The sequence below is a fragment of the Helianthus annuus genome, chromosome 12, assembly GCF_002127325.2.
Source record: "Helianthus annuus cultivar XRQ/B chromosome 12, HanXRQr2.0-SUNRISE, whole genome shotgun sequence".
Classification (NCBI taxonomy): Eukaryota; Viridiplantae; Streptophyta; class Magnoliopsida; order Asterales; family Asteraceae; genus Helianthus; species Helianthus annuus.
The window spans coordinates 141,227,724-141,252,685 of record NC_035444.2 but is presented as its reverse complement, the minus strand read 5'-3'; the positions used below and the strand labels follow the sequence as shown (position 1 = coordinate 141,252,685).

Genomic DNA, 24,962 nt, shown 5'->3' with positions numbered 1-24,962 from the left:
CGAATGCAACAAAACATTGACACCAACAAAATTTTTCGTAATTTTGACTTTAAATAAACAATTTACAACATTCCACGAAGTTTGGATCAACACGGGTCAACTCGGTTCGGGTTCGGGTCAACTGCGGTCAAACTCGGTCAACGTTGATTCGGCGTCTCGGGTCAGCCGGCCAACGTGGTCAACTGCCGGTCAACGTGGTCAAGCTCGGGTCAACGGTCAAACCGGAACACACGTGTATCGAGACTTTACCTTCACTCGGACTTATATATAAGCATGTCTATACAATTTGAATATATATTAGTTAATACCGAACCGATATATCATGACAATATATATATATACATATATATATATATATATATATATATATATATATATATATACATTCAAAGTCTTAGTTTTGTTTATGAAGGTCTTGTAACTAGAAGAGGTAAATATTCTACATAATTTATAAATCAAGTTATGTATATATTTTATTAGTTTTTATAGAATTCTCTATAAAAATCCCCACCAAATATTAGATGTATTACTTGTATACATATCCAAGATATTGTGTAAATCACAATCATATCACCACCTTACCGTGCGGCCAAACCATCCCCAATCTCTTCATACTTTTGTAATTTCTTGATTGAAAATAACTATGCCTTGAGAGTTGTTGTGATGATTGACATGGACTCTTTGGGATTTAAAAATAACATTCTCGTTCAATTCAAGAAGCACCACCATAACAAAAAAAAAAATCACAAAGGTTACAAAACCCTCATATCTCTATCTCTACGATCACATACACACATTCATACTTTCATTTTTATCATATTTCCACATGTGTGAATTACTAGATATTTTTGGTGGCCTATGTAATAAACACTTATCCTCATTTTGAAGCCATACAACCCTCTCAAGCTCTCATCTCTTTTCTCTAAGTATACGACCATACACATGTACAACTAAACTTCCATACAAAAAATTGCTTCAAGAGTTTAAAGAAGGTCCAAGCATCAGGAGGCGATTGAAGCGATTACAAGCCTTTTTCATTCATACGTTTTAGTGCCTTCCCTAGCTAGTCTAGTGGTAAGAATTCATCTTTTACATCTTTAAGATTATGTCAATTTTCTTAGTTTATACCAAGTGTTCATCATGGTTGACATAGTTTTCTTTAAAAAAATCATCATAAAAAGATAAATTACATATAAAAATAAGTTTATTTTTATTCATACTGCTAGTTTATGATTGTGATAGGCACTGGGTGTTTACTTCATAAAAAGTACATATTTGTCGACTTTGTGCATTGTTTTGTAAGTAAGTTGTTGGGTATGTTTTGTTCTTGGTTTTGAGTTCTAAAAGATTAGTATTTTGTTGTTGGAGATTTATTGTTAAAACTGGATATCTATTCTTTATAAACTTTTGACATAATGATTTTAGATACTAAAAACCCAAAGTCTTAGAAATTTGAATTAAATACGGGCTTACGAATTTGTAAGGATTTTAGTTGGTTTTTTTATTAGTGTTGATTCTTTATACAAATATATGCATATTACTATCTGGAGAATATTGGTAAAAGAATGATTTTATAACTTGGTATATTTTTGGGTAAATATCACTAAGTAGGATGCTTGACTGCTTGTAATACATACATGTGGATATATATTATTTGATAAAAAGGGCAAGTTGTCATTCTTGTTTGAGACGTCGTGTTGACGATTATATTGGTAAAAATAGAACAAATATTTATTTTGTGAAAAACACGACGAGATAGATTATTTTTAACTAAAAATAAATATATTATTTTAGATATATATTTATTTAACTTTTAGGAATACGAGCGTGTTCCAAAGATTGGTGAACAACTTGCGAGATAGACATTTTTTAACAACCTTAAGGTGTCTCTCATTTATATAGGACATGTTTGAGTCGATGTATCCATTTTGGGCTTCGGTTGCTAGCACTTGCATATACGTGTTTCAGGTGAGTTCATAACCCCCACTTTTTACTGTTTTACATTTTTTATAAATGTTTTCGGGGGTGGAAAGACATGCAAGTTTTTGCAAAAGTAAATAACTTTTCGATGAACGAAAACTCATATTTCTAAACCGTGTTGCGAATGAATTTCAAGGAACTTAAATGGTTTACGAATGGTTTCGATCAAACATACGGGTTTTACAAAACGTGCGCATATTTACGAAGCGTGCATGATTTTCTAATGGGTACGGGCGACACAGTCGAGGTGATTCGACACAGTCGAGATGATTCGACACATTCGAGGGGATTCGACACAGTCGAGGTGATTCGACACAGTCGAGGTGATTCGACACAGTCGAGGTGATTCACACAGTCGAGGGGATTCGACACAGTCGAGGTGATTCGACACAGTCGAAGTGATTTACACAGTCGAGGTGATTCGACACAGTCGAGGTGATTCGACACTAAAAATCGTCTACACAGGTTGAGTACTTCCTATGTCGCCGCATACGTTAATGTCCTCGCGAAACATTAACGATCAACCTGTTCATAGACGCTTTACATACCCATTTACAACACAAAAACTTTCATATATTCATAAGATTCATTTGATGGAAACTCACAAATGCATGGATTTACAAACTTTGGTAACGTTTTTCAAATTATACCTAAGTAAGAGGACGCGCTGATCCTGCTTACAAAGGTTCGTTTGGGCTCGACCCATTCTCTCTCGTGCAATGCACAAAGACTCTCGTGGGCTAGACTCACAGTTCTCATATATCATGCCAAGAAAATGATTTTACTATATTTTCTCAACAACTTTAAAACCGGTTATCAAAAAGATTTATTTTAAATCTTTTCAAAACAAACTATGAACTCGCTCAACTTTATGTTGACTTTTTCGCATGTTCTTTCTCAGGTTGCATTTTCAAAACTATGGAACGGTTGGAATAGGAGAACCCATGGGATTTCGGGTACTTAGCGGGCGTTCATTGTTTAGAAGTCTTAGCTTATTTGCTTCCGCTGTGCAATGAAGATACCGGTCCAGTCACGCTAGCTCTGATATTTCGGGGTGTGACAGATTGGTATCAGAGCCATAGGTTTCATTGAATTAGGTTTCTGTAGAGATACCTAGGCTCTAACCTCACTTTCCTCTGGGGACTTAGATTAATAAGACGTTGAATACACACAGAATGCCTAGTACTCGAATATGGGTTCCAACCGTTGCCGAAAACAATGAGTTAACAATTTTGATTTCAAACATACGCAAATGTTGTGTTGATACACGGTTCACGAAACAGATTCATACCTTAAGCAAAACTTTGAGAGTTTGGGATAACATGCATTTTGGACCTTTGTAAAGCTTAGGTCGAAACTCATTAAAGGTCCTCACTTAGAAACCGTGACTAACAACTCGGGCAAACGCCATTATATTATGTCGTCTATGCTATCTTACTTACCCGAGCAGGTAACCTACGCAGAACGAAACGCTAGTGCACAGGTATACATGAAACTTAAACTATACTTCAGCGGACGTCGAAGTACGTCACACACGACTTTCGAGGCAAGGCCTTGGGGAAAACACAAATCGGCACGGCAACAACGATGCTAATCCCGTCAGCGAGAGAACAACAACCGAAATGCAGTACTTTGCCACATGATCTTGCAAATGACACGAGTGAAGCTGAGGTACGTTAAAACAAGATTTCACAACAATCGATACTTAGTCTGAAGAGACTCACACTTGTTGGCACTGCAAAAGAAGTCACATGTCTCCGCATCCCCCCTACTTCATTAATGGCGATTACGCTATGTTCGACATTCCATGGTAATGTCATCTAACAACCGATCATCACATGAACTTCCAGGTAAAGTCCTTAAATTTCTTTTGTTGAAATTTCGACTTTTCGCATATAGTGAGTAGGTTTTCATACCCCTACTCCTCCTAATAGTCATTGCATCACGAGGACTTTATTTCGAAATAGCGAACACTCGATTGCTTCATTTCTTGACAAATTCACATGTTACGCATGTTTTGTTTGTTACGCATGCCGTTAGATTGATTTGTGACCGTGTTATTGCAAAACGTTGACTCCTTGATATCGGGTCAACGAACTCGTTGAAACTCCTTTCCTTTCAAGCTACATGCATGGTTTTTCGTTGTGGCCATGTCGAAACTTACTTGTTGACACATGAATTCATTGTTGGATTATGTTTCATCCAAGTTTAATTGATTGAACTTGCTCGTAATATATATTCGATTCAAGAGTCCATATGATGGGTAGAGGCCATCATATTCGAAATAATCCCAACAAGCACTTCATTTGCTTTGAACCATAACATGCTTGTTTGGTCTTCGACTTCATTAAATCGTTTCTTTGATCACGATCACCTTGTGGTGGCGTCTTTCACAAGTTTGAAGCTTGCGCTAATCTTGTTGCTCACATCATGTACGGATTTAGTTATTTATTTGTTTATTGATATTAAATCCGCTTTGTTGGTTTATCATATTAAAGCAATCTTAACACAATCGTGTGTTAAGATAATGGTACACAAATTTATGTCATATTTCAGTGTACCTCTTAACGATTCTTTGAGCATCGATCGAACATTTTGTGATATTTATTGCTCTTTTATTTTCGATCGAAAAACATTATTTATTTGTTTCAATATCAATTGAAAATCCTATGAGTTTTTTTTTTCTTCTTCGTTGAACCTTGCATCTGATTTCAAGACACGGTGATACTTGTTCGGTCACCACTATAATTGAATTATTTCGATCACTACGACACCTTGTGGTGTCGGTATAAACTTGTAGCTTGGGCTAATCATAATCGAGCGTTTCATGCAAATCACGGTGATACTTGTTTGATCACCGTTATTAATGAATTGTTTCATTCATTACGACACCTTGTGGTGTCGGTATAAACTTGTAGCTTGTGCTAATCACGATCAGTCGTTCATGCGAAACTATATATGCTTTTCGTTTGATTCATCATTTAAATGGTCTTAATGCAACTATGAATTAAGACGATGATACACCAGGTTCGGTTGTATTTCGTTTCGGTGTATCCTTGCGACTCAATAATGTCAACACGTTGATTTATTTTCATTTAATGGTTCGATAGTTGACAAATCGTTTTCATGATTCTATTTATTTGAGCTTGTTGAATTCGAGTGTCAATCATACGACGATCGACACAAGGTTTCCGTTGGCAGTAAATTCTATTGTTTCAAAATTGATTGCATATTATGAACGTTCATTTGGAATTCTATTCGTTGAATTTCCTATTTGGATTGGACCCCCACAAACTTAGCCGCATTGGTGATAGTATCACTACACTTCGTTCACTTGATATTGATTTCTTGAACAAACTCAGTTGAACCGTTGGGTTTTTATTGATACAAAACGACATTGAATTAACATAATTTGCGTAAGACTTGATTCGATTACGCGGTCATTCACTTTGGTATTTTTCGGACTTACCTGCGAAACAACAAAACTTGGAGGATATAACATAGTCTAAATTTCGAGGACGAAATTTCTTCAACAGGGGGAGAATGTCACAACTGGTAATTAACGCCTCTTAATTACGTGATTAAAAACGTTTAAGGCGATAATAAATAGTGAGTAAGGCACGAATTAACTAAATTAGGCTATTGGAATGCCTAGGAATGTTTATCTGACGCTACTGAGCGCGTATGGTAATCTTTGGGAAATCTGCTGAGCGTTAAACGATAACAAACTGACACCGAACGAAATGCTGACAACGTCGACAAATACGAGTTTTATACGTTTGATTTAAACATATGAATTTGATTTGGTGAAACTATCATGCTTTCGAATGTCATAAAGCGCAAACGCAAACGAATGCAACAAAACATTGACACCAACAAAATTTTTCGTAATTTTGACTTTAAATAAACAATTTACAACATTCCACGAAGTTTGGATCAACACGGGTCAACTCGGTTCGGGTTCGGGTCAACTGCGGTCAAACTCGGTCAACGTTGATTTGGCGTCTCGGGTCAGCCGGCCAACGTGGTCAACTGCCGGTCAACGTGGTCAAGCTCGGGTCAACGGTCAAACCGGAACACACGTGTATCGAGACTTTACCTTCACTCGGACTTATATATAAGCATGTCTATACAATTAGAATATATATTAGTTAAAACCAAACCGATATATCATGACAATATATATATATACATATATATATATATATATATATACATTCAAAGTCTTAGTTTTGTTTATGAAGGTCTTGTAACTAGAAGAGCTAAATATTCTACATAATTTATAAATCAAGTTATGTATATATTTTATTAGTTTTTATAGAATTCTCTATAAAAATCCCCACCAAATATTAGATGTATTACTTGTATACATATCCAAGATATTGTGTAAATCACAATCATATCACCACCTTACCGTGCGGCCAAACCATCCCCAATCTCTTCATACTTTTGTAATTTCTTGATTGAAAATAACTATGCCTTGAGAGTTGTTGTGATGATTGACATGGACTCTTTGGGATTTAAAAATCACATTCTCGTTCAATTCAAGAAGCACCACCACAACAAAAAAAAAATCACAAAGGTTACAAAACCCTCATATCTCTATCTCTACGATCACATACACACATTCATACTTTCATTTTTATCATATTTCCACATGTGTGAATTACTAGATATTTTTGGTGGCCTATGTAATAAACACTTATCCTCATTTTGAAGCAATACAACCCTCTCAAGCTCTCATCTCTTTTCTCTAAGTATACGACCATACACATATACAACTAAACTTCCATACAAAAAATTGCTTCAAGAGTTTAAAGAAGGTCCAAGCATCAGGAGGCGATTGAAGCGATTACAAGCCTTTTTCATTCATACGTTTTAGTGCCTTCCCTAGCTAGTCTAGTGGTAAGAATTCATCTTTTACATCTTTAAGATTATGTCAATTTTCTTAGTTTATACCAAGTGTTCATCATGGTTGACATAGTTTTCTTTAAAAAAAATCATCATAAAAAGATAAATTACATATAAAAATAAGTTTATTTTTATTCATACTACTAGTTTATGATTGTGATAGGCACTGGGTGTTTACTTCATAAAAAGTACATATTTGTCGACTTTGTGCATTGTTTTGTAAGTAAGTTGTTGGGTATGTTTTGTTCTTGGTTTTGAGTTCTAAAAGATTAGTATTTTGTTGTTGGAGATTTATTGTTAAAACTGGATATTTATTCTTTATAAACTTTTGACATAATGATTTTAGATACTAAAAACCCAAACTCTTAGAAATTTGAATTAAATACGGGCTTACGAATTTGTAAGGATTTTAGTTGGTTTTTTTATTAGTGTTGATTCTTTATACAAATATATGCATATTACTATCCGGAGAATATTGGTAAAAGAATGATTTTATAACTTGGTATATTTTTGGGTAAATATCACTAAGTAGGATGCTTGACTGCTTGTAATACATACATGTGGATATATATTATTTGATAAAAAGGGCAAGTTGTCATTCTTGTTTGAGACGTCGTGTTGACGATTATATTGGTAAAAATAGAACAAATATTTATTTTGTGAAAAACACGACGAGATAGATTATTTTTAACTAAAAATAAATATATTATTTTAGATACATATTTATTTAACTTTTAGGAATACGAGCGTGTTCCAAAGATTGGTGAACAACTTGCGAGATAGACATTTTTAACAACCTTAAGGTGTCTCTCATTTATATAGGACATGTTTGAGTCGATGTATCCATTTTGGGCTTCGGTTGCTAGCACTTGCATATACGTGTTTCAGGTGAGTTCATAACCCCCACTTTTTACTGTTTTACATTTTTTATAAATGTTTTCGGGTGTGGAAAGACATGCAAGTTTTTGCAAAAGTAAATAACTTTTCGATGAACGAAAACTCATATTTCTAAACCGTGTTGCGAATGAATTTCAAGGAACTTAAATGGTTTACGAATGGTTTCGATCAAACATACCGGTTTTACAAAACGTGCGCATATTTACCAAGCGTGCATGATTTTCTAATGGGTACGGGCGACACAGTCGAGGTGATTCGACACAGTCGAGATGATTCGACACATTCGAGGGGATTCGACACAGTCGAGGTGATTCGACACAGTCGAGGTGATTCGACACAGTCGAGGTGATTCACACAGTCGAGGGGATTCGACACAGTCGAGGTGATTCGACACAGTCGAAGTGATTTACACAGTCGAGGTGATTCGACACAGTCGAGGTGATTCGACACTAAAAATCGTCTACACAGGTTGAGTACTTCCTATGTCGCCGCATACGTTAATGTCCTCGCGAAACATTAACGATCAACCTGTTCATAGACGCTTTACATACCCATTTACAACACTAAAACTTTCATATATTCATAAGATTCATTTGATGGAAACTCACAGATGCATGGATTTACAAACTTTGGTAACGTTTTTCAAATTATACCTAAGTAAGAGGACGCGTTGATCCTGCTTACAAAGGTTCGTTTGGGCTCGACCCATTCTCTCTCGTGCAATGCACAAAGACTCTCGTGGGCTAGACTCACAGTTCTCATATATCATGCCAAGAAAATGATTTTACTATATTTTCTCAACAACTTTAAAACCGGTTATCAAAAAGATTTATTTTAAATCTTTTCAAAACAAACTATGAACTCGCTCAACTTTATGTTGACTTTTTCGCATGTTCTTTCTCAGGTTGCATTTTCAAAACTATGGAACGGTTGGAATAGGAGAACCCATGGGATTTCGGGTACTTAGCGGGCGTTCATTGTTTAGAAGTCTTAGCTTATTTGCTTCCGCTGTGCAATGAAGATACCGGTCCAGTCACGCTAGCTCTGATATTTCGGGGTGTGACATCCTGTAACCTCCATTAATAGATGTAATGAAAAGGTAATAAAATTAGAAATGTAATTTGTAAAATTAAGCATCTTACTACAAAAAGGTAATAAAATTATATAAAATTTAACACTTCAAATTATATAAAACAATAAATTGAGTGAAATTGTAACAGAAATAGCAATCGAGTGACTAAATGCATTCCATTTATTCACTTATAAATCATTTACGAAAACCAATCATATATACAAATTTCGTTTAGTTATTTTTTTCAAGTTCAATAATACCTATAAGCAATAAGCAATTGTAACTTATCGTAAAGGTGTAAGATATACATAATACATAATGTAACACATATTCAAGAAATTTAAATGAAAACTATTGAAAAGTTATTACAATTAGAAATAGGTATTTTATCAGAAATTTGATGATAACAATAAACGCTTCCTACTTGACCGGTTTTTGATATGAGTGTTAATAATAATTGACAAACAATACATATTATGGAATAATAAAAATTCGTTTGGAACAACATTACAAAAAATAGGAGAATATAAATAAATTTTGAAAACTTTGTATTTCATTTTTTTATATTACTGAACATAACCATGTATATATAAACAGTAGTGTCATATTTTTTTACAATAAACATCTAAATGCTATATGTACATATCACAAACTGGTGTAAATTGTAATTGTTGGTAAATTTCAAAAAGGGTTTATTTAACCGTTTTTTATGTATATGTTTACTGGGAAAACAAATCTTAAAATAAAATATTAAACATTGTACACATTGGGTTTTTAATAATTTGATATTATCATATACATTGCATTTATAGTGGTTAAAATAAAACTTAACGTATACCAACATGTACTATCTTGATATTGAAAACCATAACAATGTTAAAAACCAAAAAAACTATAAAAAAGTCAATATCTAAACTGATGAAAAAGGAAAAAACAACAGCGAAAATGTCAAATAACTAATTACGACCACTAACGTAAGGTACAACCTTTTCAACACTTAGCACTTGCTCATTTTCGTCAAAATAATAGTCAACGGTGTCACGGACCTTAATTCCAGCAGTTTTCATGAACTTCGACCATCGCCTTAACGCATATCGAAAACCATTATGTGTCCTTTCACGTCTAGTACCATTGGTAAACTGAACTGGGGGTTCCCGATTCAAAAGTCTGACGGTTATATCTTTCAAACAAAGATTAAGTTTGGTCATTTCAGAAACACGATCGGGGAAGCATCTGTATTGTTAAAAAAACATAATTAATAAAAAAATAAAGATATAAAGAATGAAATTATTGTAATTTACATAAAATGATATTAGAACTTATAAAATCGGTACCAGCAATACGGGAAAACCGATACACACGACTATGTGGTTCTTCATAAATTTCATTCACAGCATCAATAGGAGGAAGTAAAGGCTGCAAATTAAATAAAACATTTATTACAATTTATTAAATGAAAAAATGTATAAATAACATATAAGTAACAAAATGTAACCTTACCACATCAACCTCTACATCAAGAAAGTTCTTTTCAACACCGTTTTTTCCAAATACTTTTAAATTAAAATAATTACCAAAATATTTTGTAAATATCAAAAAACAACCAGGCTCTAAATGTAACAAACTAACAATAACGTCAATACCAACGGTAAAACCGAATTTACCGTCATCCATTTCAATCCCAACATGAAACGGATTGTTGTGTATCATTATAGTGGATATTACATCAATGGATGTAGAAAAGGTTTCTGGCAGGATAACTTCAGGTATTACCTATAAAAACGATAATTAAAAAAAATAAGAAAAATATTTTTAATATAACTAAAGATAAACAGAAATACTTTAAGATGCATAAAACTAAAGAATAACTTACACAAAAATGAGATGACGTACGTAGCAGATATGTCCAAAAAGAGCTACCACTAACACCATCAATGAAATGTGTTAATGTAACGTAGTACAATCGAGGGGATTGAATACTACAAAACATCCTTTGGATAGTCCCAAATGTTGGGTTACATTGGACCATCCATGGAAAAAGAACAAATTTCCTTTAGATTCGCTTAAAAAAACATTAAGAATGCGGCCATCATCAGTATGTATCATAACATTTGTAGGGCCTTTATCAACACCCCACAGCTTGCAAGCAGCATCAGAATGAATAGACTAACAAACCAAACAGTGGAAGATGAAATATAATTAGAGAAAAAAATTATAAAAAAATTATATAAAAAATTATAATAAATTTAATTTAATTATAACAACAACAAAACGTGAAATATCAATTACCAGAATAATCTCGTCTGCTTTATTCATATGCCTACAGAAACAGGGTTCTCTGATACTGATTTAAAAAATAGAAGGTTACTAAACATTTAAATGTTATTGTTCGAAACAAATGATACAGAATGAAAGCAAAAGCAACAAACAATACAGGTATAATAACAAACTGATAAAAAAATTAAAATTAACATAATGATCATAACTTTATACAAAATGTACATAGCATCAACATAAGTTCAACAATTTGATACAATAAGTTAGAGAATAACAAACACAATATATACCTTAATGAGGAAGACCCAGGCATATTGGAAACCTGCATTCAAGTTGAAAAAAATTAACATAAAAATTAAAAGTGATTTATCGGTTTAGGGCTATGAGTAACAATCAAAATCTATAACAAAAACATACAGTAAATAAACATAAACAACAGATATAGAATGACAATAGGATTTAGGGTTTTTCAGAAGAAAAATACTATTTCAAATTTATAATTTACAATCGGTTTAGGGATATGAGTAACAATCAAAATCTCTACCAAAAACATACAATAAATAAATATAAACAACATATCTAGATTGACAATCGGATTTAGGGTTTCTACAACAAAAAAATTACAATCAGTTTAGGACTATGAGTAACAATACAATTCTATAACAAAAACATACAGTAAATAAACATAAACAACAGATATAGGATGACAATCGGATTTAGGGTTTTTACAACAGAAAAATACTATTTCAAATTTATACTTTACAATCGGTTTAAGGCTATAAGTAACAATCAAAATCTCTACCAAAAACATACAATAAATAAATATAAACAACAGATCTATGTTGACAATCGGATTTAGGGTTTCTACAACAGAAAAATTACAATCGGTTTAGGGCTATTAGTAACAATCAAAATCTATACCAAAAACATACAGTCATTAAACATAAACAACAGATCTATAATGACAATCGGATTAAGGGTTTTTACAACCGATAAATACTATTTCAAAAAACAAATAAAATTCGGAAAAAATAAAGAACGATTACGCCAAAATGTTAACAACCAAGACTTACAGATGTCGATATGGATTAACGAAAAAAAACCGAAATAGATTGATGAAAAGAACGATGAAGATGAAGAAGATGCAGAAGATGAAATCTTTATATGTAGTTGATTGAGAAAATCCATTGATATATGGAAAGTTCTAGGTATTACCGATAATTGAAGAGAGAAGGCGGTGGTAGGTTTTAGTGTAATGAATGGCATTGAATGAATACGTTTTATAAAGAAAATTATATGAAAGGAAAAGGAAGAAATGGAATTGCCGCCTAAGGATGAATTCTCAGCCTTTAGAGCATTGCCACATCATCAAAATGATTGGCTAAGAATAAACCTTGTGGCTTAAGAGAATTCATTTAGTATAATAGATAGATTTTAGGAGTTTAGTGTATTTTGTTATTGTCTTAAAAGAATTGTAAGAATGATATAAATAGTTTTAATTAAAGTTTGATTTATTTTAGGTAATTATATTGTAATTAGTTTAGGAAAGATTTAATTGTCAGCAAGTTTGGTAATACTATAAATAGGGGTCTAGGTTATTGTTTTTATTTGTCCATTTTCTTTGTGTAAAATGGTATGTAAATCAAAGATCAGTATGATCAACACAACATAAGCGACAAAACGATGACAAAACTTTATTATTTAGCCAACCCAGAAAACCTCTTTGAAACCCTAGATCTCATAAACATGAGATCTATACAATACAAAGTAACAAAACAAAGATTAACTGATATACTCAGTTAATCTATACCAACTGATACAAACAGATCTCACACGAGATCAGATCTCACAAGAGATCAAACAGAATACAAGAACAGAAAACCCTAATCGCCTTGATGAGAGAGAGAACAGACACTTCGAGAAGATTATGATCTGAACAACTGTTGAACTCTTTTATATGAAAAATATCTCAAGTTTCCAAGAAGCCCCTGCACTTTAATACTTGATACAACAACACATAAACTTTTACATAACAAACCCTGAACAATAGAACTTTATAATATTCACCCAAAGAGTTGTTATAACTGAAATAACAAAATATCAAAAATATCAACAATTATAATGTCATGTTGCAACATGAATTATTGTCATCTTGCATTCAATTTAACATGCCCCCTTAATTCAAGTGGTAAACATGTCATAAAGGCCTAAGTCTTCACAAAGAGACTGATGTTGAACTGCATTCAACCCCTTTGTAAAGACATCTGCTACTTGTTTATCTGTACTAATTTTAACAGGTTCTACTATACCTGCAGTTATTTTTTCCCTTAAAAAATGTAAATCCAATTCAAAATGTTTTGTTCTTTCATGAAATACTGGATTTTGAGAAATTGAAATAGCAGATTTACTGTCGCAGTACAGATTAACAGGTAGACTACAGGTAACATTTAACTCAGATAGAACATTCAACAACCACATAATTTCACAGGTAGCTGAGCACATTGCTCTGTACTCAGCTTCCACAGTAGATCTAGCAACAACATTTTGCTTTTTACTCTTCCAAGAAACAAGAGTTTCTCCTAAAAAAATTCCATAACCAGTAACAGACCTTCTGGTCTTGAGGCATTTAGCCCAGTCACTATCAACAAACCCAGTCAAGGTCATACTACTAGACTTCTTAAAACTAATTCCTTTTCCAGGAGATAGTTTTAAGTATCTTAATAACCTTAGAGCAATATCAAGATGAGATTGACAAGGACTGGGCATGAACTGACTCAGAAATTGAACGGCATAACTAATATCAGGTCTAGTCAAAGACAAGTATATTAGTTTTCCTATCAATCTCTGAAATCCACTAACATTTTCTAAAACTTTTTGATCATTTTTGCACTTGTTAGTAACTAAAAAACTTTGCTCAATTGGTGTTGTAACAGGTTTACAACCCAAATAACCAAATTCATTCAACAACTCAAGACAATATTTTCTCTGAGACAAGCAAATACAACCATCAGAATATAAGACCTCAATTCCTAAAAAATATTTAAGTAATCCAAGATCTTTAATAAGAAAGTTTTCTCTTAAACTATTTTTAACTTTCTCAATAGCAGAGTTATCATTTCCAGTAATAACTATATCATCAACATATACAAGCAAAACAACAAACACCTCTTGTTTTGACAGCACAAACAAAGAGTAATCACAAATACTTTGCACAAAACCCATAGAAGTTAACACAAAAGTTAACTTTTCATTCCATTGTCTTGGAGCTTGCTTAAGACCATACAATGATTTAATCAATTTACAAACTTTATTATCTTGTGAACTATAACCCTGAGGTTGTGTCATATAGACATCCTCAGACAACATTCCATACAAAAAAGCATTATTAACATCCATTTGAAAGAGTGGCCAGTTATTATTAACAGCAAGCTTCAAAACAACTCTAACAGTAGTCATTTTGACCACTGGTGAAAAAGTTTCACCAAAGTCCAACCCTTCTCTTTGGTTAAACCCTTTGGCTACTAACCTAGCCTTATATCTTTCTACCTCCCCATTTGCCTTGTATTTGACCCTATAAACCCATTTACAACCTATTGGTTTTCTTCCTTTAGGAAGATCTACCAATATCCATGTATTATTTCTATACAATGCCTCCATCTCACTATTCATAGCATCAACCCACTTAGCATCTTTAGCAGCCTCATTATAAGAAGCAGGTTCACAAACTTTATTTAATGCAGCAACAAAACACTTATTATCATAAGACAAATGTGCATAACTAACAACTTTTTCTATGCCATATTTAACTTTTCCTTCAACAACAAAATCACCAAACTTTTTTGGCATAGATGTATGTCTAGAAGATTTTCTAATACTTTGATTACCCTCAGACTGGTTTGTTTCAACATTTGAACCTACAGTGACATCTGCCATCACATTTGCATCCTGTCTACTACTGCTCTCCTGTTCAGAATGTTGAAACACTTCAACACCTGAAACAGGGGCTGATGTAGAGGGAGACAAAGGTTGCTGATCAACACTACTAGGATCAGTTGAACCACTTGTACCCTCTTCATCATTGGGTATATCAGAAACTTCAGACTCTATGTTATCAAAAAAATTTACATGATTCAGCTGATTATCAAAAACTTGTTCTTGATTATCAAAACTTTTAACTTTGAAAGGATACACATCTTCATAGAACTTAACATCTCTTGAAAAAAACATTTTTTTATTATCTAAACTCCACAGTTTATATCCTTTTTTAAAACTAGAATAACCAAGTAACACACACTTCTCAGCATTATAAGAAAACTTATCTGAATCATGTAATATAGTACTAAAACATAAACATCCAAAGTTTCTTAGATGTGACAATGAGGGTTTAAAATCAAACATCATTTCAAAAGGACTCCTACCATTTAGCACATAAGAAGGCAACCTGTTAATAAGATAGACTGCAGTTAAAACACAATCAGACCAAAATCTAAGAGGTAGACCACCCTGAAACATCAAAGCTCAAGCAGTATTTAACAAATGTCTGTGTTTTCTTTCCACCACCCCATTTTGTTGTGGTGTATAAGCACATGATGTTTGATGCATAATTCCTTTAGATGTACAAAAGTTATGCATTTGATTATTAACAAATTCTGTTCCATTATCACTTCTAAAAATTTTTATTTTCTTCTTAAATTGAGTCAACACAAGTTCATAGAACACTTTTACATTTTCAAACACTTCAGCCTTACTAGTCATAAAATAACACCATACAGCTCTTGAATAATCATCAACTATAGTCAAAAAATATTTAAACCCATCATAACTTGTTATTTTATATGGACCCCACACATCTAAATGTATAAGGTCTCCAACAGACTTAGACTTGTGTTCACTCAAAGGGAAAGGTACTCTGACTTGTTTAGCCCTGTGACATATGTCACAAGGTCCATGTTCACTATTTTGAATATTAAGTGTTTGTTTCAATACTGCTAACACTTGATCTGAGGGATGACCTAACCTACTATGCCATGTGGCAGACTTTAAAACACTATTAAAACAATTATGACTCAAATTACCAGAATTGCCTACAAAGTACAGACCACAATCCTGATTACCACTCATCAGGATTCTCTTTGAACTGGAATCCTGTAAGAAACAACTAGTATCATTAAACAATACATTCACACTATTATCTTTTGACAGTCTATATACTGAAAGTAAGTTGACACTATATCCAGGAACATAAAAAACATCTTTTAATACAATTTCATTAGTTAACTTTAAATCGCCAATTTTCAAAACCTTAACACTTGTTCCATTAGGATGACCAACAGTGATATTGAACTTAGACACATCAATGACATTAATCAACTCTTTATCAGTTTTGACCATATGTTGACTAGCACCAGAGTCAACAATCCATCCATTTATATTATAACTAACAGTACTTGAACAACTAGCAAAGCAAGACACATTAAAGCACTCACCTCCTACATTCTGATTCTGAGGCTCAGATCCACTTTTCTCTCCAACTAGACTCAACAACTTAGCAATCTGCTCAGAAGTAAAAGGCAAACCAGAACTTCCACCAGATGAAGTTCCAACAGATGCAGACATACCATTTCCAGAATTAGTTTTGTTACTATTAACCATATTCACTCTATTAGACTGATTATTATTACTAGTTCTTTTTCTAAAACCAGGTGGATAGCCAATGATTTCAAAACATCTATCCACAGTATGTCCTAACATGTTGCAGTGAGTACACTTTAAACCAGTATTTGAACCTCTACTACCTTTCTTTCTTGAATCAAAAGACTGACTAGGTTTTGACACAAAAGACACACTTTGAACTTTTGACCCATTACTAGACATTCTATGTGACTCTTCTCTAGATATAATAGAGAAGGCCACTTTTACTGAGGGTAATGGTTCTCTTGTCAAAAGATTTGTTCTTACAGACTGATATACATCATCAAGTCCCATAAGAAACTGCATTAACTTTATTAATGTTGAAAAATCATTGAATTCTTTTGCAGCTTGACAAGAACATGTAGGTAAATGTAACATGGCATCAAATTGTTTCCACATTGTAGTAAGTTTATTATAATATTCTGCAACAGTTGTGCCATTTTGAGAAACACTGTTAATTTTCTTATACAAATCATAGACAATTGAACCATCAACCCTATAAAAGGACTCTTTGAGGTCATTCCATACCTCTGAAGCTAATTTGGAAAACACTTGTCCTAAAAACAATTCCTCAGATATTGAGTTTAATAACCAAGTAAGAACCACAGAATTGCACCTATCCCACTGCTTAGCTAAAACAGAATCATTCTCAGATTTGACACATTTTCCATCAATAAAACCATATTTGTTCTTTGCTTCTAAAGCTAACTTCATAGCACTAGACCATACTGAGTAATTTTCTGTACCTTTTAGTTTTATATTTACTATAGTCAAAGCACTGGAATCACTTGGGTGCAGATATAAGGGATCCCCTATATCTAGCTTACCAATTAAGGTCTGAGAAGTACTAGCATCAGTATCAGCAGGCATTTTCACACAAGAACCACACAATCAGTTATACAAAGCAAGAATACCACAAGCAACAACCAACCAATCACAAGAAAACTGATAAACACACACACAGGCGAAACTGAGTCAGTGTCAAGACTCCAGGTTCATCACTCACAGGTGCCTGGACATGTCTTAACTCAGGAGCCTTTAACCTAGAACTCAACACAACAAACAAGATATACAACAAATAACAGAATCACAAACAAATATCACACACAAAATCAACAAATAATGGTGCCGGTCCTCACTACCCCGACTTCAACTAGTCAACAAAGTAAAGAACAAGAACAGATAAGAACGATCTTACAGAGGGTGCAATCTCCAAAAATAAGATCAGAACTATAGCCTTCACTTAGGGCTATAGTTACAGATCAGAAGACAAGAAGATACAACAACCGGTCAGTTTGCTCTGTATCCTTCAAGGGTTACAGAGACCAACACGGGTCTTCAATAGCACCAAACAGCCTCAATATCTCACCAAACCCTAGACTAGGGTTTCAAGCTTTACCAATAACCTTTGATCCACACCAACAGTTCCTGAGAATAGAACCTTCAAAAAATCCCAGAATCACAATAATCTGTAAAATAACCAACAAGAAACAGCGGAAGACTCAATAACAAAAAACAGATCAACAACGAGAAAACAAGAGCCAAGACAGCTCTGATACCATGTAAAATGGTATGTAAATCAAAGATCAGTATGATCAACACAACATAAGCGACAAAACGATGACAAAACTTTATTATTTAGCCAACCCAGAAAACCCCTTTGAAACCCTAGATCTCATAAACATGAGATCTATACAATACAAAGTAACAAAACAAAGATTAACTGATATACTCAGTTAATCTATACCAACTGATACAAACAGATCTCACACGAGATCAGATCTCACAAGAGATCAAACAGAATACAAGAACAGAAAACCCTAATCGCCTTGATGAGAGAGAGAACAGACACTTCGAGAAGATTATGATCTGAACAACTGTTGAACTCTTTTATATGAAAAATATCTCAAGTTTCCAAGAAGCCCATGCACTTTAATACTTGATACAACAACACATAAACTTTTACATAACAAACCCTGAACAATAGAACTTTATAATATTCACCCAAAGAGTTGTTATAACTGAAATAACAAAATATAAAAAATATCAACAATTATAATGTCATGTTGCAACATGAATTATTGTCATCTTGCATTCAATTTAACACTTTGTAACTTCGTTGTGTTCGTTTGATTGAATAGAAAGAGTCGTGAGTTTGTCCCCTCAAATATCCCATGTTCGTGTTTAATACAATTGTTTGAACCGTCTGAGCCAACAATTGGTATAAGAGCTTTGACTCATTGTACACACGGTTTGCACTGAAGAAGTGTTTCGTAGAAAAGGTTCGATTACCCGTTGCCGTCGCGGTGTTTTTCTGGTTAGTTACGTTTGATCAGAAAGTCTTTTCCTATTCTTGGATTGCTCGCCATTCAAAGAGATTGTTTTTGTCTGCTGTTCATCGGGTTAAAGATTATCCCGTTCGTTTAGGTTTGAGATTTAAAAAGTCATGTAATTACCCCTTTTTACCTTCCTTTCAAAAAAATTACCCTTTTTACCTTCTATCTATTTAAGTTTGACGATTAAAAAAATAGAAGTAAAGGAAGGGTTTCCTTTGTGAATGGCGCACAACAAGCAAAGGAAACAAGTAGGTTTTCTTAAGTGCGTTGTTCAAGAAGAAAATATAGGAAAAAATATTATTATTTTTTGTGGTTACGTAAGAAAGCATATGTCTATTTTTGTTCTTTGATTGTTTTGTGGAGTTCAACAAAGAATTTGTTTCTTTGGATTACGACAAAAAGAAAGAATATTAAATAAGCAGGAGCATGTTCTGGCCACTTTTGAGTTGATCGAGGAAAAGATAAGAGAAATAAGTTTATTTGTTAAATAGGAGTTTATTTGGACGGCGGAATTCGACGAGTATGTGGAGTATTTTTAAGTAGCCACCGAATATAAGTTTGTGGTGTTTGGTTATTTGTTAGAGATTAGTTTCTGGGAATCAATTCTAAACTGAAAAATAACAAATCGAAAAAGAAATTGAAGATTGAAACATGAAAGGTCATGATGATGATGGGGAACTACCAGTATTGACGAAATCAAACTACAAAGTATGGTCGATCAAAAGTATACAGTAACATATAGTACTTTTACTTTCGTATGTTAGAATTCACACTTTGTTCAACATATGCTACTTCTAGCAAAAGTAGCGAATTATTTGAATTATCAAAAAGAGAAAAATGCTCGGATAGTCCCTGTGTTTTGTCCATTTTTCACCTTTAGTCCTTAACTTTCTAAAATTACAGCTATAGTCCCCAACTTTTGCAATTTCGTTCCCGGATAGTCCCTGAAGCAGATGGAGGTTAGTTTTTTTGTGTTAACTGGGTGTGAAATGACCAGATTGCCCTTACTAATAAAATATTAATAAAAATAATCTTAATTACTCCCTCTATCCCGTTAAAAGTGTCCTATTTTATATTTTCAAACTCTTTATTTATAAACTTTGACCTTAAATAATTTTGTTTGAGTTAGATAATACATGATGAAAGTTATATGATTTGAGTGTGTTTTACAAGTGTTTTTATCGGGTTAATTTTCATCAAGTTTTATATAACACAAAAAATATATAATTAAAATCAAAATTTATAAATAAAGACTTTGAAAATTCAAAATACGACACTTTCAATGGGACGGAAGGAGTATCTAATAACATGGTTGTAAAATAAGGTCTCTAAGGCCGAGTACTCCCCGAGTAGTCGTTACAAGGTATGCTGCCGAGGCGACTTTCTTCAACTCCGTCTAATTACTCGGAATCGATCAAACGCGGTCAACGTCGGCCAAAATCGGATCAGGTAGGTCAACTCGGGCCGAGTTTGACTTAAAAAAATCAAATATATTATCTATGCCTATCATATTAAAGAAGTGAATATCATTTTCACGTATTTTGTTATAACTATTAGTAAATTTATGTTATTTGACATATATTTAGTTTCGGAAAACTAATTTATTTATAATTTAACATGTCCGAGTACTCCCCGGGTACTCTCCGCCTAGTCCGGGTACTCTCAACTCCCTGATCGACCGACTAGGGAGCGCCTAGCGACTTTTGCAACCATGACTAATGATAATAATGGGACCCACTTTTACCCACGCCACTCCACCCCTTTTCTCTCTTTGTTGTTTGTGCCTCCACCCATATTCAGACCAAAGCACCACCACCACCACACCTAAATCTCAACCACCACCACCCTTAAATCCAACTACCGCCACCACCTCACCCCGTTATCAGACCGCCGTCACCTCGTCATAACCGGCAGACCACCACTTCCAGACAAACCCACCCAATTTTAGGTTTTCTTAACCCTCTATTTCTCCTTACTCTGTTTTTAATTCCACATGCTCATCACCACTTAGCCGAGACGCGACACATCCCCGATAAATGTGGGGCCGCAGAATATTCCAAAACCCGTCGTCTCCTCCGTCAGCGCGGTGTCCCCTAATATTCTGACTCCTGCATTCAATTTTCTCTTATTATGCATTGTTTACGCTCTCCTTTGGATCTCACTTTGCTTCAATCACACTCTTCCTCCACTAGGTACTCACCACTCCATTAGTATTAATATTAATTTTCGTTTTTGCTTATTTACATTTGATGTTATCATTCATCGACTTGAAATTTATTAGCAGATTCATTGACTTGGGGTGGGTTTATCTGGAAGTGGTGGCCTGCCGGTTATGACGAGGTGAGGAGGTGGTGGCGACGGTCTAATGATGGGATGAGGTGGTGGCGGTAGTTGGGATTTGAGGGTGGTGGTGGTTGAGATTTAGATGTAGTGGTGATGCTTTTGTCTGCTGAATATGGGTGGAGGCACAAACAACAAAGAGAAAAAAGGGGTGGAGTGGGGTGGGTAAAATTAGGTCCCATTATTATTATTAGATAAGTAATATTATTTTATTAATATTTTAATATTAAGGGCAATCTTGTCATTTCACACCCATTTAACACAAAAAACTAACCTCCATCCGCTTCAGGGATAATCCGGGAACGAAATTGCAAAAGTTGGGGACTAAAGCTGTAATTTAGAAAGTTACGGACTAAAGGTGAAAAATAGACAAACCACAGGGACTATCCAGGCATTTTTCTCTTATCAAAACTATGCAAAACTTTGTTTCAAAAATCATTCTAAAATATTTCCTTAATTTTGCAATATAATATTATTAACAATGGGTAGATTTCCTCTACAAAGTATGTTTTTCCTACAAACGTGTAGGAAACGATCTTGATCATTGGATGGGTGTGTTTAATGGTTGAGATCATCTAGGTGGCGTTTTGGTAATATTTGTGTTGTAAAAAGATATTGATTTGATTGATTAGGGATATATTGGTCATTCAACATGTTTTAATTAAAGAACATATCTGTCATTCTTAAAACCACCTCCATTATTTTGGCGATTTTCTCTCTCTCTTTCTCTCTCTCTCTCTCTCTGATCTCTCACCTCCATAAACACCAAATCATACCAAAATTAGCGAGAATCAAGTCTAGTGTTTCGTTATTACTTCTTAGCGAACAAAGATGTTTTTCATGTGTTTTTTTTTCGGAATACTTGAAAGGTGTGTTTAATATTGTGCTTTAGTGGAAAAGGTGGTGTTTTTTACATTAATATTGAGTTAAGGATTAGTGTGTTAAAGCTAAATTGTGATTAGATCCTACGTATACATGTATTCATTATGCTTTGTTGAAGGCAGTGTGTTTTTTTAAGTTTGATTATACTACAGTGTTTAACTACACTTTATGTTGGATACTAGATGTGTTCATAGTAGTGTGTTTTAGTGATAAAACACAATGTGACGGACCAGTTAGTGACTGCTAAAACACAACGTCAAGAATTTGTTTATGATAAAACACAATGTGACGAAACAGGTACTGACTACAAAAACACAAACCTGATGAACCATTTACTGGCTGCTAAAATACAACGTAGATGTGTTCAAGGAAGTGTATTTTAGTGATAAAATACAATGTGACGAACCAGTTGCTGAATATTTGTAATAACAATAGATATTCAGTTTCCTTTTTTTTTTATGAGTAAGCTGATTTGTTTTTTATAAGATTACCGTCGAATTTGAAATCACATTAGATATTCAGTTTCCTTAAATATCTTAAAATTTTGTTTGTGGTTAATATATTCCATAACCAAAGTAATTATCCAATTACTAATACACCCTTTTGATTAAAATATATAATCGTCACATGTCACAAAGATATAGCTTCCTACACTTTGTAGAAAAAGTGGCTTTGTAGCCAACTCCTACCCATTAACAATATCAATCAGGGTTTATGAAAACATAGATCCAAACCTAAAAACATTAAATGGTTCCGTATTGTTTAATCTTACTAAGCATGTATTAAACATTTTCTAACATGCATGTTAGAAAACAAAAATGTTATAACGGGAACAATCCGTTTAAAACTATAAGTTATACGTAAGCATTAACTTTGAACACAACCAAGTTATATAAAACCACTCGCAAGTAGTTAAATTGAACAAATACTTTTGTCTAGAAACAACAACAAATGTGTCATTTGGTCTTAAAAGTTTTACAATATCACCATCATAACCATTACAAAATAATGAGGTGATATACCACACAATCAAAAGTGTCATTTTACATGACTTAATAATAATAATAATTCTTTGAAGACTAATGAACTTTCAAAGAATAAATAATAAACTTAAATCAATTGATATGACTTTAATCTCCCATCAGTTTAATAATTGTTTCAATCTTTAACTTTTAGTTCTAAGCCATACTAATTTCGATTACATATGTGTGAGATAAAAAATAGAGTAAAATGCACGGATAGTCCATCTGGTTTTGCAAAATAACACCTATAGTTCCCAACTTTTGGAAATTACAATGATGCTCCCTGTGGTTTGACAGTTTGTTACTCGGATAGTCCCTGGAGTGGATGTCCGTTAGTTTTCTCCGTTAAGTGGATATGAAATGACAAAATTACCCTTCATCTTCTCCACTCTATAACAACAAAACAAAATAACCTCACCCCAACCCAACCTCACCCACCTCCACCTTTCTCTATGTTTCATCAAAACATAATATGAAGGGACCATCCACTCCTGTTGATCTTATAGCGTCTCTGAACTTCCGATACTTGCTAAAGGTACACATTTGGTTTATTTTCCCTCATCTTCACTCTTCATCGTACTATCATACACAAAACCCCCAAAAAACATCTTCACTTATTACTTCATAACCTTAATCGACCGGTTTTTCCTTCAATTTTATCCCCCAGATGAGGAAAAGGGCTCGTGTTGCACGACAGAAGGTCTTTTCTTGATTGTTATTAACCAATTGATTGTGTTTTTAATTCAATTTTGTTGGTTAATTGTTATGATTTGACCCTAATTATTTGTCATGTGATTGTTAGTTGTTAATGGTATGTAATTATGATTCAATTGATTTGAACTTTTGAATATTAAACATTTCATTTTTTTATGTGAATTGAATATGTTCATTGATAGTTCGATACTGTTGGAAACTTGAAATGAAGCTAATGTTTTTATTATTATTGTGTGTGTTAAGGGGGGCATCATGGATTAAATCCGAATGATTTCATCAGCCGAATGCCGGATGATATACTTATATCTACACTGTCGCGACTGCCGCTTAAAGAAGCGGTGACCACTAGTAACCTGTCATCAAGGTGGGGGTGGGTGGGGTTGGGGTGAGATTGTTTTGTTTTTATAGAGTGGAGAAGATGAAGAGTAATTTTGTCATTTAATATCCACTTAACGGGGAAAACTAATGGACATCCACTCCAGGGACTATCCGAGTAACAAACTGTCAAATCATAGGGAGCACTGGTGTAATTTCCAAAAGTTAGGGACTATATGTGTTATTTTGCAAAACCACAGGGACTATCCGTGCATTTTACTTAAAAAAATATTTCTAACATACTCATTAGAAATAAATAATTACAAAAAGAACATTATCATACATATCAGTATATTCAACAACCCAAGGGCTAATGACATAAATGTCTCACACTACATTCCTTGTCAATCTCAGGGTAAGTAACACATATGCAAAACTATTAAAGTGTCTCGCGCGTTGCTGCGTTGTTCCGAAAAATTACGTCAAAACGTAAACCAACTGAAAATGTACATAAAAATAAGCACA

At 33.7% G+C, this 24,962-nt stretch overlaps 3 long non-coding RNA genes across 3 annotated transcripts; 2 read left to right on the top strand and 1 right to left on the bottom strand.

Annotated features, from left to right (window-relative positions):
• Positions 1 to 899: 899 nt before the first annotated feature.
• Positions 900 to 3,042, top strand: LOC110895631. The gene is made up of 3 exons (XR_002567281.2): positions 900 to 1,074; positions 1,903 to 1,968; positions 2,882 to 3,042. It is a non-coding gene; the product is annotated as an uncharacterized LOC110895631 (long non-coding RNA).
• A 2-nt stretch (positions 3,043 to 3,044) lies between these two features.
• Positions 3,045 to 8,908, top strand: LOC110895630. Its single transcript, XR_002567280.2, has 3 exons — positions 3,045 to 6,885; positions 7,714 to 7,779; positions 8,693 to 8,908. It is a non-coding gene; the product is annotated as an uncharacterized LOC110895630 (long non-coding RNA).
• A 1,292-nt stretch (positions 8,909 to 10,200) lies between these two features.
• On the bottom strand, positions 10,201 to 12,336 carry LOC110895632. The gene is made up of 5 exons (XR_002567282.2): positions 12,211 to 12,336; positions 11,428 to 11,459; positions 11,150 to 11,204; positions 10,734 to 11,026; positions 10,201 to 10,633 (listed from the first exon to the last, which is right to left on the bottom strand). It is a non-coding gene; the product is annotated as an uncharacterized LOC110895632 (long non-coding RNA).
• Positions 12,337 to 24,962: the final 12,626 nt, after the last annotated feature.